General features: G+C 35.5%; 1 protein-coding gene across 1 annotated transcript in view; it reads right to left on the bottom strand.

Annotated features, from left to right (window-relative positions):
* The window catches only part of ADGRL2 (adhesion G protein-coupled receptor L2), a 395,600-nt gene that overhangs the window by 173,149 nt on the left and 203,576 nt on the right, over window positions 1–18,875 (bottom strand). Inside the window, exon 3 of the mRNA XM_033000458.2 lies at window positions 7,146–7,187. The gene's annotated coding sequence lies outside the window, so the exon portion shown is untranslated. The remainder of the gene's footprint in view (window positions 1–7,145; window positions 7,188–18,875) is intronic.

The raw sequence follows: 18,875 nt of genomic DNA on the forward strand, positions 1-18,875 counted from the left end.
TGAGCAAACATTCACTGAATCATATTCCCAGTCCTACAAATACTTAGGCCTGTTAAATCTCATCAACAATATTAACTTAGAAATCACAGATATAGGGAAATGTGTCATCTTATGTCTTGTATTAAAACTGATGGTGAATTTTGGACAAGTAGTTTTTAATTGTTCTGCTAAATTCATACTAACTCACTGAGTCCCAGAGTATGGAATTGTGTTTGCAGCAAACTGTCATTCAAGGAGCCTTGTGTGATTAACTTGGAGACTGGAGGTAAAAACTGCAGATGAGAATTCCATATGTCTGAGGCAAAGCACCTGAAAGGAAAGCTCACATTTTAATGACAAAGTGTAGGATGGCCATTATAGGAATATATTGTATTGATAAAAAGGGAAAACACCTGGTCAACAAAGGTTTTGTAATATTTTTTCATATTAGTTATTTTAAAGTCATATTAAGCTGTTGGAAGACTTTGGTTCATTATGAACACTCTGTTTCTTAAAGATGCTCGGTGAGTCTGGATGCACTTAGCATAATTTATTTTCCAATCGACTCTGAGTTGCCCAGACCTACTTCTATTGAAGTCAACATTTTTATTCCCAAAGAGAATTGAATCAAGTTTAATTTTTCTTCAAAAAGAGACTTACTTAGATTTCTTAATTGCCATTTTTCTTCAAGCAATTACTGCATGACAACATTTTTTAATAAATGAAAATCCAATATATTTCGTGATTCCTTATATTAAAGCCCACTCTAAAAACATTTGTCTGGTGCAATTGCTCAGCAACTGAGAATAAGTGGGAAGTTCAAAACGGTATTTATATTGGTTTTGAACCTTCCTAATGTGATTTAAAATTACCTTATCCCAAAATATATTTAAATCTCAAAAGGGACTGTATTTTAAACATTTCCGTGGCTGGAAGACATCATACATTAGAAAAATATTAAATAAAAATACAGGGGACCCTTTTCTACTCTTTTCTTTGTATTTCCCGGAGCTATTTCATATTAATATTGACATGGGTAAGACAATTCAACAAACTTCAGAATTATAATGGGTCCCATTTTGCAATGGCTGTTTTGTTGAGCACTGAAGTTGTGTAGAGAAGGGCAGATTCTGACTGTTCAGTTCCTGCCATTCTGATCACTCTCTATTGCACAAGACTCAGGTCAGAAAGTTTAAGTGTCTAAAATCTATACACTGCCTGTTTTCAGAAAATACCAAAATAGAGATTCTAGTAAAAATCTGTAGGAGAACTTTCCATCTTCTGACAAGACATTTTTACTTATGCAGAACTGGTCTTTGTTGAAGAGCTTCTGTCTTCATTATTTAATTTCTTTGTGGAGCTTACAGTCAACATGATCCCGTTGAGTTCTTTATTTAATATGTTTCAGAGCACAGGACACCTGCCGACTTCTTTAATAACGAGTTGTCCTCAGTTGGCTTATATGTGAAAAACTGTGCAGCAGAGGCAAGTAAAGAATAACCTTAGACATTAAGACTGATTCCATTAAAAAATAAAATAAAACTATGTCCAGGCTCCACACCCAAAGTCTCTAAAATAAATTTGCAAGGGCTTTTCACAGCATGGAATCCAGGCGGATTTTTTTTTAATTGAATTCTGTTCTGTGTAAGTGCAGCTCAGTGGAATTCAATTTCCATGTAGGCTCCCAGGAAAGAAATACATGCTACGTATTTTTATTGCTAATGTTTTGGATTTAGTTTCTTAAGTATTATTTAGATTTGTCTGTGGACAGAGTTGCTAGTGTTTACTGTAACACAGTGCTATGTGCCTTTCGTTGGAGAAGGGACTCTTTAAAAAGGATTGGCTAAAGCACAGAAACTTAACCATGAATAAATTCTGGGGCTTTGCATTGTATTAATAAGGTTCAAATTCTACTTCTTTGTACAAACCCTATGAATTTGATGGAAAGTCTCTGCATTCCCACTTTGACCTTTGTTTTTTGTCCTACTTTAATATATTTTCCCTACATTGTTGGAAGCCTCTTTCACACCTTGTTAGGATAAGTATGGGGAAATACTGTTATCTTCACGGAAACCCTACAGGCTCAGTCCTCCAGTTCATAAGTAAGGGAAGAAACCCTACTAAGATCAAGGAGTCCTGCTTGGAGTGGATGGTAGCTAAAACAGAGAAATCAGACTTTGACCAATACGTTTATCTTAGTTGGATTTACTCTGCACTCATGCATATAATTTCTCCCATAATTCTTTCACTCCTGCTGAAACACACTATTTTACTACAACCCACAAAACTCAGGTAATGAATAAAATGTATCTCACAAATGAAAACTACACTCTGCTACTTTTTGCTCACACTCAGATTTTTTTTCTTAATCAATAGAATCTTAAAAAATTGCTTTTTGCCTTACAACTGTGAAGAAAACTGTTGACTGATAAGGAAAACTGATAAACAGGTAACTTTTATTCTAGTTTTTTAATGTTAATCCTTATTTCAGACAAATAAATACTCTGAACCAGAGATTCACCCTTGTTAATTATTTCATGTTAGAACCAATAAATTAAGCACCCTTTATCCACGTTTGGTATTATGTGAAGGATGCTCACCTGGTGAAGGAACATGTGCTCCCACCTTGGATGCTGTCACAAAATTTGGACCTAATCCAAAGTATGCCCAAATCTGTATTAGAAAACAGATTCTGTACTGCTCGTATTTAAATTTACTTCCCTTTTCTCTAAGAGGAAATGTCTCAATTTACTATATTGTCTACTATATGTAGTCTATAATATATTATCATTATACCTATCTCTATATATTACATATTACATGCTACCCATTGCCTATTTGTATTATATTGTTGAAGAATCTTTAAATGCTGGGTTAATAGAATTGTTATTTTTTAATTGTGTATTTTTTATAGATAAACTTGTTGATAAATATGTAAGGGTTATTAATACTTTTGTTAAGTTTGTCAGGGTATTAAGAGATGGTAAAGATGCATGTCTTTTTAAAATCTGTCTTGTGATGTCATGTGCACACAACATCATTTCAAATTCTGCTTATGAGTAATCATTTTACATGTGTTTAAATCACATTTTGATTTTCTGTAGACACAGTTCTTACTATGTAACATATACTGTCGCTAGGTTTGTAAACATGTTTTAATTGTTACTTTGAAGAACTGAGACAAATCAACAGCTAATCTGCAGGATGATAATGACCAGGACAGCCTGTGCATATAATTGTCAAAGGATTCAAATCAGGACTTGATAGTGGACAACACAGAGAGAAAATGGCAAACTCAACCCAAAGAACTTGTGTAGCGCTACCTCCTTTTGAAGTTGCAGAAGGTTTACTTTTCAGACTCAGTGTTGCTCAAACGTCATGGGAATGGAGTGAGGGGGGAGGCAGGGGGTGAGGAACCAATGCTGAACTCAACAGAAATCACCCAAGCTGAAGCCTGGCAAACCAGCACAGTTTCAGGGCATGGTGCAAGAATGGGTCTACGGGGGCCACAATCCACCAAACTACACTGAACTACAATCCACCAAGAAGGTGCTGGATAGATTTGGGTCTGGGAAATAACAGAGGTAAAAATATTTGTGAGCACATAGTGGCTAGGGATTCAGTTGGCATTCAGGTCTGATTTAACACCAACTAGGAGCAGAAGCTGTGCAGTCAACAGGGAGGTGCCCAGGCTGCGGGCAGGGCGGGCACTTGGGCCTTGCCCTTCTCTGCAGCTCCCCGCAGCCAGTTTCATCAGGGCAGCCTTCAGGAGGAAGACTGCGCTCTCCAAAGATTTTTTGTCATAGTTCATCTTCCTTTTATTTTATTGTAATTCTGTAATTCTGGTGCAGCTAAGCTGTTCAGGAACAGATAAAATAATATAGTTTTTTCCACCTTCAGCTCATGTCTCTTCTTCCTGTGCTCCATACAATTACTTTGTAGCACATGAGGAGAAATGTTTATGTTCTGTCTAATTCAGTCTAAATAAAATGTTAAAAGGTGGCAATCTCTTTAAACATTACTGATCATTACTTACAAAACTATATTTTAAAATTGTGAAAACAAATGCTTTGACCTTGTGAGCTATGGAAATATTTAAAAAACAAATCTGCTATGCTTTTTTGGCTAATAGTTGTGATTTGCATAGTTGAACCTTGAATGCAGTCATAAATAGCTACAGAATCCAGCTTGGCATAATGCCCAGCAATGTTAGGGTGCCAGACAAAAAATCGGGTCAACCACTTCCCAAGTAAGTCGTTTTGTCTCAACAAGGTGGTGTCTAACAAAGAAGCTACAAGGCTGAAGACAGATAACATATTCAGCTGCTGTTCAGAAAGACAAGAACTTTTCATTATCGGGATAATCTACTACTCATAATCAGTACACCGAATGAACTCCCTCTTGCAGAAAAAGAGAAAAGCCCATCAATTGTTTTTTCTAATTAAGATGAATATTATTCCTGTGAAATGAACTAAAAAGTTCTGTGTAACCAGAATCCCAAAAGAGAATTATAATCTAAAATAATAATTGCACAGTTTTAATTGAAAGTGAGAAATATTTTTTGTCTTCTTCAGTTTTTAGCTGCGATGGTCTTCCATGTATTTTAGTGGGTCTTTTATGTTCTCAGTTTATCTAACATGATTTCCCATATATTAAAACTTGTGGAATTAAAAATTAATGACAAAATGGCTATATATTTAATGAAATGCTAGCACTAAATTTTACATATTTAGGAATAATTCGAGGTAACAGATCATTTATTAACATATATAGAAAAAAGTCCATTTTTAGATTAAAATCTAGATGTGACTGTTCATAGTAGTGTGCATTTAATCTTTATTCATTAAGCACAGTTAGAAATGAGAAGGAAAGTGTGTTTTCTTAAAGTAATATTAATTATATTCAACAATTTATTTTCTTCTGTGATATTTATCTTCGTTTTAGGATTAAAAGCAGCCTTGCAATGTTGAAAGGGAGTAATATGAGGAAGCTCAGTTTCCCATTCCTTAAACAAAAGACACCCAACTTGAAAATATATTTACATTTGAATTAATATTTATATAAAGGAAATCCATAATCAGCAAAGTAACCCTGTATTCCTGATCAAGTCAAGGAAAATTCATTGAGGTGTACATGGTTATACATATAAAAATTAATTATCCCCAAAATAATCTATTACTGTCTTTGTTGTAGTAACCTTAAGGGTTACTGCAAGTCTTTGTCCTACCTTCCATGCTTATAGTGTAAATCACACACTTGGCCTCAAAATAAAAAATAATTATAATTTCACTTAACATGCAAATTTAGAGTTATAAATTACCTCAAATCAGGATACTGGCTGAATACATTTGTTTTTATGAAAAATTAAGTGTTGTGTCTCTCTTCTGCCCTTCCCCCAAGCCTTCTTCACAAGATCACCCTCAGGCTAAAATGGTTTTAAGTAGACAAAAGCTGCTGGTAAACACTTATCTTTGACAATGTTATTGCCTAATGAACATTGCAGAAAAGGGTGTATGCAGTGCAAGTGTCTGTGACTGCAACCTACATGCAATCGTTGTGCCAAGTACCTACCACTAATAGGCAAATATACACAAAAGAGACAGGCCCTTTGATGGTTTAATCCCAAACATACTTAACTGTCACATAGTTAATCTTTTTTGATTAAAAATCACTCTTCAGTTGTTCTTGAACATTTTTATGTTTGTCGATGAAGGAGGCTAAAAGTAGTTCTCATGCCTGTTTGGACTGTTCTTTTTGTTTTTTACTTCTTACCTTCCACCCCCCCTTAGTTCAACATGACTTTTCCCTCTCTTTAATCATAGATACACACCTAAAGGATCCTCTACCTTGATACCTCTGAAATACCCCCTGTTAGCAGGCAGGTAAAAATACATTACAGACTTTGCCAAAGCAGACCTCATTATTATTATCAGAGGACTAGACCTACAGGTCAAAACCAAATGTTTCAGAACAGCTTCACCTGCAGGTTTTACTTTCCTAGAAATAAGTTTCAAAGAACAACTAACCTTCCATGTTCATCAGAAATCAAGTCATCATTAAAGTTCATCATAAAACTTCTGTTTTGCTATTGGTATTCTTGAACACTGGCAACTTTGATACAGTTTCTATCAAAGACAACAAAAATTTAGTCCCACATATTTTAAATCTATCATTGTCTTAAGCTCTTACGCATTAAAGTTTGTGAGTAATCTCCTTTTTTAAAGGGTCTTGAGTTCCTTTTGGGATTAGATGGAAGATCTTTCAAGTGTAACACTAAGAAGCAGTCACAATTCAAGTCAGAATTTGTTCTCCGATGGGATATTTTTTGAGTAATATTTCTTTCCACTTTAACAGTAGTTTCATGTCATGATGGTTTTATGTTGATTTCAAACTACATTTTTCTGTAGTGAGAAAGAATTTTTTTGGTAAAATGAATGCCCAAGACCTGTTGGAAAACACTTCTCCTTAGCAACGTACTCATAGGATTCAGTATAGTTTGCTCAGAAGTGTTATTTTAGGATGACCTTTACACATACAGGATGATGAATTTTTCTTTTTATTTGATTGTAAAGATGTTATGATCAAGGGAAAAAATAAATATTGCCTTTTTCAACCATAAAAAAAAAAAAAGAACTACAAATGAAACCATCTATTTTAAACAACAGATAGCATGCAGAAGTGATGTCTATGTTTGGAAACTATTTATTTTTAAATTCACAGATACAGCAAAGCCCTAGTGAAACATAAATAAAGATCAATTTTATACAATTCAAATAGTAATGCATGCTATGGAACTTACCCTTTCTCAGCCTAAAGAAGAGACATGTTTACGTTCTTCACTGAGAGAACAATTTATGCTTATGGGAATTTATATATTATAATAAATTGTTAAGAAAAATAAAAAGTTGAGCATTCTGGGGTCAGCAGCATTTCTAACAAGGACGTTAAATACTAACTTATTTTCTTCTGAATAATTAACATAATGTTCTGCAAATCTTTTCTAGGTAGCTTACAGGATTTGAATATTCAAATATTTTCAGTTGTATAAACCATATAATTATGAAAATGTACAGTACAGTTATTTCTCAAGCAATTTGGCAATCTTTTCTTACCAGAATTTATCTTATATTCTTTGTTATCAGAAACAGAAATAGCTTTCTGCTTACCATTCTGGAAAAGATGGAATTCATCATTCTGCCATAAAGACCCTAGAAAGCAAAGAAAATGTTATTAGTTATTTTATTCTTATCTGCAGGGATTCTAGCTGCCAAACAATGCATCAGCATCAAAACAAAAAATGAAAATATGTGTGCAAATCATAGATCAATAGTTTAATGCAGTTCTGAATATATATTACATGTACTTCTCAGGTACCAGATTAGAAAAAAACACAGGCTATTGTTCGTATCTGTATTTAGAACTGCATGCCAGCTGGAATTTATCTTCATAGTGTTCATAAAATACAGACATAGAATCTTGGCATCCAACTTGTGATTATGCTTTTGAAAATAAAACCATGGGCTTGCTGACACTCTGCTACAGAATGGGAGAAAACAGGCAAAACGTGCATAAAGAGTTAAGATGAGAAGAGACAATTATCAATTAAATGTTAAAGATTTTCTTCTTAACTCATTAAGAAATTTGCATTATGATTTAAAAATAAAAAAAAAAAAATCACAGTTACTAAAATAATTAATCAGCCTTTACTTTTTGCTTTAGGAAAAGACTGCTCATGGGCTGTAAGTCTTCAATGGATAGACTGGGGTACTGAGAAAGTACTAAGTACACCACACACCTCATTAACATGCTTTAACTGTGATGTGGAAATGAAAGCGTGGATACTAGTTAACTCTTTTTTCTTCCTTCTTTCCTATTATACCTTTCAGTCTGTTTTATACCTGACATCATAGCTATTCTGTTTTCTTTAGAAAGAAATGAGTCACTGCTACCAGTCCCTTTAAGTAAAGGCTGAACAGAGAATGATCACTTTCACTCAATATCTACACAGAGAGGATTTTAACTTTCCTATAACATCTTGTGCTATATGTCCCAATTGTGCAGTTCAAGAATAAAAAGTTTTCAGGACAATAGGCTAAATTCTGAGATAATTTCTCACACAGAATACTTGCTGAAGTGGCCAGGGTTAGGTACAGTATCTGCCTATCATCTGCCTTGTACATAGTTTTCAGAGGTAAAACAGTTTTATGCCAAAGAAGGGAGAACACCTAAAATCCACTTGTTTTTCTTAACTATTTTAATTCTTTGAGAAAATAAAATCCTAAAGTAAACATGCAACGGAGAGAATTAAGGAATTAAATTAAAAATTATGTGTAGAAAATATTACTATAACCAAGAGATACAGTCACAAACCACTTTGAAAAAAATGTTGATGTCTAGGTAGGGCCATTACCTTTAAAGAGGAAAACTAAAAACTGAAATAAATGACAGAGTGATTCCAGATTCTCACCATGACAGCATATACTGCTGGATGAAATATAGGTATTTACAGGTAAGGGAGTGTCCAAATAGAGAAGAATTCCCCAGTATAGTACAGGAGTTATTTCCATCCAATGAGTTTACCTTGGGCAAAAAGGGAGTTTCCAGGGTGTTCAGTGCTGCAGAAATTCAGACTTAATCTAGGTTGCAGCACAGAACAAGATATAGGGAGCATGCATAAAGCTAATGTAAATTAGAACAGTCCCTGAGGGCTGCTCTAATTTACGCGGAGATTCATTGGCCTGTATCCAGCCTTGAATCCGAGCAGCTAGAGAGATGGCTTTAAGCCACTTTTGCTCCATTCTTTGTGGGCTACGTCTTCTGTATGGTGCTTCACGTGAAATGTAGCACAGAATATTTCTTTTGCTTCATTTATGAAATGCAAGAAAATAGGGCCCCCCTCAGCCAAAGAAACAGTATTTCACGTAAGCTTAAAACAAACCCTTTGAACATTCATCTCAGTTGAGCCAAGTTCCCACAAAGCACTGGCTTCCATGTCCCTCCCAGAGATCTTTGCTCCTCAGCCCTCACAGTTTGCAAACTGTGCTGTTTGGGTGAGGTAATCATTAATCCACTGCCTGTTCGCAACTGTTACATAAAATATCCATTAATTTCAGCAAAGCAATAGTTGCCTTTCCTCCACACAGCTTTTGAGTCCCCCTACCGCAAAGCCATAATATTTTTTTTTTCTAAGCTATTTGTAAACCAATAAAATGTCATCATTTCGTAAATGAACAGAAGTTCTCATTGACTTCAAAAGGAATTATATTCCCAAAAAGGTAGATTTTGCCTCTAGTTCTTAACTGCTTAATTATTAAGATTCTACAACATGACTTACAATGTTGTAAGATACGAACTGAAAATTGTGGGCATATCCCCTACCTATCAGCCATGTATGCAAGCCTCCAGACTGATACACAAACTGTTCAACACTTTCACATGAGTATCCCCCTGAAGTTATTACAGCATTGTTTGTGCTTAAAGTTAAGTGTATCTATTAACGTCCTGTTAAATCATGGCCTAAATTCTTACGTGGATTCAGATGAGCAGGGCAGATGAAAGTGAAATAAGTTTAGTGTGACAGCTAATGTATGAGTTCTTTTGTATGAGTTATTTTTGGACACAAATAATTTTTAATAACAGGCTATTTGCTGGTATATAGAATACAAAATTATTATTATAAAAGAAGTGAGTCAAAGCTTCTCCTAGTTTTTGCTTTCACTGGATGAAATAAATAATCTGAGTGTATGTGAGTGTGAACCATCCAGTTCTCAAATATTGTTTAAGAAATGCTAACAAGTTTCTGATTTCCTTTTTAAAAATCAGATTTGTCTATTAATGTTGCAACTACTTTCAGTGTCTCTGGCAAAAACACCCCAATTTACTCAGTTCTGTAGTTCTTGTTTGCTCACTTCTGTTTCTGAATCAATAAACAAAATCACCTATTTTTAATCACTAGCTCCTGAAGAGGGCAGCACGTTCTATATATTATTGAACTGTAAATTTTGAGATGATAGCCCGGGCTTTACTGTACTGCACACAGAGGAAGAGGGAAATAAAAACTTTCTGGATATTTTGTGTAGACGGTTCCCATGATACAGTAAGTCAGCAAAAGTTCTAGGCTGTTACAGACCAAGGTCAAAACTGTATTTGATTATTAAAGAGAACATTCAAATTAGCTACCTGAAGCAATGCATTTAGAAAAAGAGCAACAAAATACCAGCAAGGAGTACTTCCACGAGGAATATGTTTTATCTTTAACATTGTAGATAACTTTTCCTATTGGCAGTGCATTGACTATCAAAACTACTAAAGGGGTTAGATTTAATTATCTCACTTCTTTGCACATTTCATCTCAATTGCTATGGCAACATTCAGTTGCCTCAGCAGCAATGTACACTTTAATCAGATATTTCCTCACTCATTTCTCTGTGCACCACAGCAATGTAGTCAAATTTACAGCCAAACCCTGATGCATCTGATAACACCTCTTAGGAATTAATAGCTAGGTTTCCCCAGCCCCTCACCCATAGCCACACATATTTCTAGAGTTTTTCACCCTCATGACAAAGGCTTTAGGAAATGAAAAGTGTGTATACTTTAAGTCTTTCCTACTTCACTGATTTCATGTTGTTTTCTACCACCACTCCCTTTTTACATGGCTTCTACTTACTCGGGAACTCTTCCCATCAAGTTATGGGCAGGTCTTCTGGTCCCTGCAGGAACTCTTTCAGGGCTGAGAACAGGAAACACAGTAATTGGGCAGACAATATGGTTCCTCCCATATTCCACCCTGCCCTGAAAAGCTTTTTGTTTGATTACTCAGCCCTGATTAAATGCTTTGTCAGAGTACATCATAGTTCTTTAAACATCTTGGCCCAGAAATCAGGAACATAGTCTAAAATAAAAGTAATTATAAGTGATGAGCAGATACTGGGGACTCGATACTGAAATGCAGACAGAAAGAAGAGTCAGGAAGCTAAAAGTACATGGGGGTTACTAAATTCAGGTTATGGGAAGTCTTGATATTTCTGACATGGAATATCATCTGTTTTGAAAACATGTCACCACCAGGGTAAAGTGGGAACAGAGATAAGTTCCTAATGATGCCTAGCTTCTATGGTGAAAACCACATTAGAAATGCATTAGATAGATTGAATTAGATTGGATTATGGTCAGAATATAGGAACAAATAATAGATATAAGGCATTAAAACATAATTCTGCTTATTCTGAAGATTGTCTTTAAATAGTCAATTAGCTGATTTTGCTTTTTTGCATTAAAGAAAATATTCTACACTGCTTTTTGCTTCTACATGCATTTTTCATAGCTGTTCATCTGTTCACATGTAATAAACTATCACAGCTCATTTTCAAATAAGGTCTTGGATTACTGCTCTCTTAAAGATTTTTGGAAACCCTGGGCCAACAGAGTTGACTTGGACCACTATTGTCCCAGAGAGGCATTATGGAGTCAGAGTCAGAACCACTCTACATCTTGTCAGTGATAACAAAGTCTGATCGGCCCCCCTGACCATGCAATATAAAGTCAGTCTCTACAGTTTGCCTCAATGTGAGCTATAGCAGCTTTCCTAGAGGCTTCATAATTCAAGATACTAAAAAACTGTAGAAGCACTGACTTATTATGAATATACAGGGGAAAATGTGCTCAGTATGCTTTTCATACATGACAAGGGATCTGATCATATATAACATGAAAGTCCATGTTACGTGGGATATCTGTTGAGGATCTGGGGGGACTTTTCCAGCTAAGTTGCTGAAGACTAACATTTGTGGGCCCATGTCATATGATAGCACTATCTCATAATCCATCAGTGAAGTTGTTATATGTTTAGGGTTCGGAAGGAGAAGCTACAAGTTACAGAATTTACAATGCTTTTTCACATCAGTACTACTGAAGATGTACACATACACTCTTTGAAATCAAACAGTCTAATCTTCTAAATGAAAACTGTCTGTGTTTGCAGGGCTGGTCCCAGTAGTTTAAAATAGGTATTTCCCTGCAGCTCTTTATATATAATATAATCTTTATATGTAACTATACACTATAAGTTGTAATAATGTGTCCAAACAGTATCTGTGCCATAGAGGACGCAAAGATGATTTAAATTTCAGAGTTTGCAATTCTGTACTAAAATTAACATTTAAAAATCCCCAAAACTTTTTACCTAAAAAATCCAATATCCATGCATAGCTAAAGAGTACAAAATGTTTGTAGTATAACGTGTTCCTGTTAAAGAACTGATTCATGTAAACAAGGGGAGAGCTATGCTGATTTCCACCAGCTGAGAATCTGGTGCATAGTCTTTATAGTAATTTTATAGTGCTGAATTTATCTACGCCATATACAACTGGAAATCTGTGCCAGACAATATATTCCTTGTTTGAATAGTTTATAAACTGGAGAATTTTGTAAAAGATATTGTAAAAACCACCACAGAGCAGTGCCTTGTCATTAGAAGATGTTTTTTGGACCTTGTGAGATTTTGCTGCAGTACAGAAGAGAGGAAATTTGACTTTATTCTTTATGGCCTGAAAGACCATATGAAGAAAGATGCATGGAACAGAAATTATCAGAAAATATGGAAATGGAGAAAGCCGTTCTATGTTCCTCTGTGCACATTCCTGTTTAGTTTGTTAATTTTATGAATTTATGAAATATAACTCCATTAAAGGCTGATATATTTGGGGTTATTAATGTACATTTCCAGTATAAATAATTCAGTTCTGGAACACATTTTCCTATCCTTTTGATTCTTGTCTAGGATTGTATGAAAGACCTACCCAACAAATATTAGGAATAAGTTACCTATACAAAAAAAGCAGACTTATTAAAGTTTTTTAAACTTTCTCAAGCACTTTAACTGTTAGTGTTTATTTGTAATAATCAAAAGTTAAAGATTTTCAAAATAGTTTTTTTTTTTTTTTGTGAGGGTGTGCTTTCCACAGAGTACAATAGAGTATAATACAATGTAATCTCTAAACTAAGGCATGCCACCTAGTTCTGTAGGGGACACATAGTTCTTACTAGGTTTCTTATCAGCAGTTCACAAATTTTTGCCATGGGTCATCTTTAATTTTCAGTATTAGTTTGTCTCCTTTCCCTCTTTTGTTCCTTCTCTAAGTAGGTTTGCCCTTAGTCCCTGCTTTAACCTAACACTAACCCTTCCCTCATTTTGAGTATAATAAACTACATTTTTTTATAACGTCCAAAAACTCACTTCAGCATCCAGCAGGGTCACCTTTCCTGCCAGCACCAGCAGAGTTCCTGGCACTCTCCCACTGCCCAGCACCACCCTGCTCTCTGCAGGCACCTTCTCCGAGACCTGCTGTGCTCCAGTTATCCATTACAGAGCCTCTTCCTGATCCACCAAAACAGACATTTTCTTGGAAGAATGGCCCATTTCCCCTGACCTGGGTTCTTTGCAGCCTGAATGTCTTACCTCGAGAAGAGGACATGGAGTCTGGCTCTAGTAGCTGCTGCAGCTCCCTTTTTCATATGGTTGCCAAAGAAGGGAGAAATTTGTGTGACAGAAGGACAGGGTAGCATGACAGGAAAATTCAAAAGCTGAGTAAAACTCTCCAAAGTTTCATTTTTTTGATTCCTACTTCCAGGTTCTCAACACATTCTGCTTCTCCCTCTCCCCAGATTAAAGACTCACTGCTTGGTATACTGCTTGGAGCAATTTCTGCTCAGTTCTGTAGTCTCTTAGTTTCAACTCAAGCTTAAAGAACCTTTCTATAAAGCCTAATCAATACAGAGTCCATTTTCCTTGTTTATGCAAGTGACCATATTATGATCTTTTTTTTACAGCTTAATCAAGCTGGAGAGTGGAACTACTACAGAGGAGGCACTGCTCACTGCACACACATACATACATATATGTATGTACAGAATTTATGTATGCTCTTACTGTAGCACTAATACTCCCTAGAGGTACTATTATGTTGTTAGACAAATTAAAATTAAACAAGAGGTAAAAGAGCACTTGAACTGAAAACTGTTAAAAAATGCCTACAGGCAAGACAAAAGGGAACAGCAGGAATTTATCCAGCTGTGTGTGTCTAGGAGTTCCTCTGGGCCAACTGACTGTGCTGCCATTTCTGTTGCAGGAAATGCAATTTCAAAAAAAATTCATGTAGGTGTTGTGACTTCCAGGCAAAATGACATGTACATTTTTCTGCCTGCCTTTAAGATAAAAAATGGAGAGAATTTATGTGAAACTCATTAAGCTACAGAACTGAATGGAGAGGGATGGTGGGAATACATAACAGAAGAGCCCAGACGCAGTAAGACAGAGATCTACCCAGGTCAGAAATGGGATGTCAGGAAGTTTTGCTGACAAGGACATCTAATAACATCTGGAATCAGTGGAGTATGTGAGATCAACTTTGAGAACTTTTCTTTAAAAATTTGTCCTGATACAGTATTTCTGAAATTAAATGCGTAAGAGGCCTTTTTTGTACTGGGGCATTCACAGTAAACACATAAAGAATACCTGATATGTGCAGAACTGACATGGCCAAAGGTCTACATATTGAGATCAAAGACACAAACATAAAAGGCAGTAGTAGTAGTAGTATGTGTTGAATATATACCAAATTTGGATTTGCAAATCACATTTTATGCAGGTGCAAATGGATGCACTCATTAGAGGTGAAGGTGAACAAACTGACTAGATCATTTAACTTTGTGGGTAAAATTGTTAGGTTTACTACTTTCCTTCATTCAAACCTCAAAACAATGTATGTGACAGTGAAAGAATTTTCTGTGTAAATTATTACGTGTTTTGCACTGAGAAAGAAAAATAAGACAGCTTGATATCCCAGTCACATAATGAAATAGGGAACTGCACTCTAACTAGTTAATTCATTTTTTTTCATTACAGTGTAATTCAACAGTTATCACCATGACAATGCATCTTTGCTGACTAAGAAGTGCTCAAAAGTCAAAGAGCGTTTGGACCTGGAGACAAGGATATGAAGACATGGTAGGAAAGAAGATTAAAAATGTAATTCTGTCTCATTTTTACAATACTGTAATCCCACCGGGTACCACTGGAAGTACTCCAAATTTGCACCAGGACAAAAGAAAGCATATCTTCCTGTGATTATTTGTACTTGGAAACTATATCTTACTAACAGCTATATTTATAGTCCAACTGCTGTATAATGAAAGGAAGTATGTGAAAATGAAAACAAAAGAAATATTAATGCATGCATCAGAATAATACAACAAATAGGGATGTGGTTTTCAGTTGGTGAAAACGGAAATTAATCTCTTCTGCTTTGAGCACTTTGGCTCTAAGCTCAAGTTTTATAATCTAATTGGTGCATCATGAATACTAAATGCAAGTAGCTGAGATTCATATAATTTTTTGTTATATGAAACTAAACAATTTGTATATGTGAGACTATTTTTCCTTCAGAATAGAGCTCTCTGAAATCTAACCTTAAATTGAACAATAGCCTCAAAGACAGTTGCCTTTATAGGGCACTGCCATGCTTAAAATTGCTGATGTAAAATGTATTGGGTTTGTTCAACAGATCTGCTCTTTGGACTAAATCCAGATTCCAAGTTATTTGGAGAGACTTTTACTTCTGGATCAGGCCCCTTGTGTATATTCACATTCATGTATGATTCCTTTAGTGGAAAAAGTGTTTTTATTTCCACTTCTGATGGAGTGAACTGAATTCTCTTTTGGCATTACTTACTGTATCAACAATGAGATTTATGCAGTTTCAGTGCATTTAAATTCTGTGCTATACTAAAACTGAACTATCCCAATGAAGTGTAGCAGAAAAACTGCTAAGGTTTAACTGGGAGCATCTTTAATAACAGGATGCATGAGATAGAAGGACCCCAGCTTGGCCTTTTGCAGCCCCTTTGAGTTTTCCAAGTTTTGTAGTTAAAAGCTGTAAAAGATACTTTTATTAGTGAACTGAGAAAATTAGCTAAATCCTCTGAGATTTAAAGCATGTGGAAACCTGTTCTGCCATTCTAACAAAGTAATTTTTCATGACACAACTGTACTAAAATAGTTTCTTTTGTGAAACAATTCAATTGTTAAATTATTTCTGTCTATGAGTAGAACACGTTTAATAAAACTCACTTGTACCCTTTTCACACATACACATAATAAACACTCTGTTTGCACTATATCCTTGTTGTTTTCTTTGGCAAAATTTGGCATACACTGTGGGTTGATATTTTGTTTATTACATGCAATATTTTAAAGAACATTTTTGGAAAGGATATAAAAAATAAGGTTCATGTGCATGTGCATATTATAGCTGAGACTGCCAAAGGAGCATGGAGAGCCTAGACCCCTAGCCTTGATTGAAATTCCATGGAAGGCAGGCTCCCGTGGCACTCCCAGACTATGTATAGAACAGAATTTCTCAGCATTTATTCAGGTATGCACCTTAAAGCAAAACTTCAGTGTGATCAAGTACCGCACACATAGTAATGAGCTTTGCAATTTCCTGAATAGCTTTTATGAGGAGGGCTCGTGCCTCTGTCTTTCTCCTCCCTTCGCTGTTTATATCCTGCTTTCCATTTTCCACTCCCTCCTTCTTAAAGCCTCCAGAGCAACCTGATGGACTTAGCAGGAACCGGGGTCATCATGGTGATCAATGACTTGGGCAGTTGAGCATTCAGCCATTGATCACACTGAATAGTTTCATATATCTTAGGCATGTCATCATAAGCAGCTGCTTCTACTTAGCTTGCCAGCTTTCTGTCACCTCGAGGATTCAATGAAGTTCAGAGGCAGTGTGAGAAGGTTATATAATTCTGTCAAGAGATCATGTCTTTGATTTTTTTCATCTCTTAAGACCTACATGTCTACCCTTTGGGGGTCTATCATAGAGTGAGAACTTCCAATATATTACATACCATAACACAGCAGTATAAAGAGTGCTATATAAAATACATAAATGTCCTTCCTTTGAACAGAATAGCAGGAACCTTCACTCCTTTCTTTTATGAAAGAACATTACCTAATGCTGAAGAGAAACCACAGCTGTATTCATGTGTGCATGCACATGCTTTGCTTGTAATTTAAAACACATTCCCATAAACTATCAGATATTATCATATCTAGTATTCCTTCTCTCTCTTATATTTAAATATTCTGTGCCCAATTTCTAAGAGTAAAAAGTAACTTTAATCGCTTGGATAAAATATTCACATTTAACAGCTTTACTGGGAAAATAAAATATATTCCACTCAGTCATTAAAAGGACACTGGGAATTTGAATGCCACTTTCTCATCTAAAAACTTGTCATGAAGTGTAGCTGAGAAAGATTAAAACCCTTTTTTTGCCTTTTTTTTTTTTTTTTTCCTGTTTACTTAGTGCAGGTAGTTTGTGCTCTGGCTCATATACACTGACAGACAAGACTGCCACAGTTTTGGATGTTACCATTTCCCAGCTTTATGTTCTGCCCCTCCTCTGGAAGATCGTAATCCCATCGACAGTCCAGAAGATTAGGGCAAAGGCTCTTTCACTGGCAGTTTACATTAACAGGAGATGTGAATGTATGTGGCTCAAGTACAGGCACATGCTTCTCTCTCTCGTCCCTGTAGGTTGACAGTAATTTCCAGCAGAATTGTAAGATGGACAGCTGTGAGCATGAATATCCGAAATCATGGCAGCTACATCTGGCAGAGCTTGTCTGTCAAAGACCCATGACTGAAAGGTTGGTTGGCAGCGTGGTCTCTGCAGGCAGGGCTCTGCTGGAGAGAGGTGCTGGAAAGCTCAGGCCTAAAAAACCTCTCCAAATATCAGGCAACAGTCAAAGAATGAAAATAACCGCAGTGCACAGGACAAAGCAATGTTGTAGTAAAGTCCTATTTCAAAGTTTTAAAATAATGCTAAAATGATTCACAGGACTCAAGCTGGCTGCATTTACTGGGTTGAGCTCCTGTTAGAGAATAGGATGTGAGGGGGGAATATGAAAGTGTTCATGATTAATAATGATGGCTATGATAGTAATATTCTCTGGTCTCCTAAATGATGTTTCCAAACATTCACAGAGGAAAAAAAAAAAAAAAAAAATTTATAGGAATTAGAAAAAGCCCTCCAACATTCAAAAGATTTTTTTTTTTTAAATTGGTCATCTTGAAAAAATTCAAATTGACAGTGTCCCTTTTAATGATACACTTCAAAGCTTTAAGAAATCTCCCTGTCAAATGAGGCTACTACTTTAACACATATTCAAAAAGGTGTATGCAGCTTGAAAATGTATTAAACAGTCAAGAAAAGAGGTCATATTCTGTTATACAAATACAGTTCCAGGGATTTAATGAATCTGGAGAATTTAACAATAAACATGGTACATAAATTAAGTTGATTTACTGTGCAATCTGCTACTTAAAAAACAATAAAATAAAGACTTAAGGCTTCCTATTCCACCACCTTGCCATTTTATACTTTATCATAATAAAAAATAAAAAGAAAGTTATATCAGTCAGTATTGCAGGATTCCATATTAGCTTTTCACATAAACCAGGTGCAAGCTATTAAGAATATGTTTCCTCTATTTTTTAAAAACTCTTTGTGTTGTTTATAGCCATTCAGTTAAAAAGGAAATAAATGTCCAAATCTAATCTGGACAATTTGCGATTTTTGGTGTCTGTTTTAGCCATATGGATGCATTAGCCTTGTTCCACTTGGTATCGAGTTCATATTAGCAGATATAAAATTTTAATAGAAAGTTATGGGAGTGGTGGTTTTAACCAGAGTAATTTTAATTGAAATTAAAACAAATGCAAACACATCTCTCTATGCTAGGCTTGGTATAACCCATTTCAAACCAAAATCCATCACTTGGACTAAAACTAAGGTGACATTGTCACTTTAAATCATAACTCTATT

This window comes from Tyto alba, unplaced genomic scaffold (genome assembly GCF_018691265.1).
Source record: "Tyto alba isolate M040663 unplaced genomic scaffold, T.alba_DEE_v4.0 Super-Scaffold_1000006, whole genome shotgun sequence".
NCBI classification, from domain to species: Eukaryota; Metazoa; Chordata; class Aves; order Strigiformes; family Tytonidae; genus Tyto; species Tyto alba.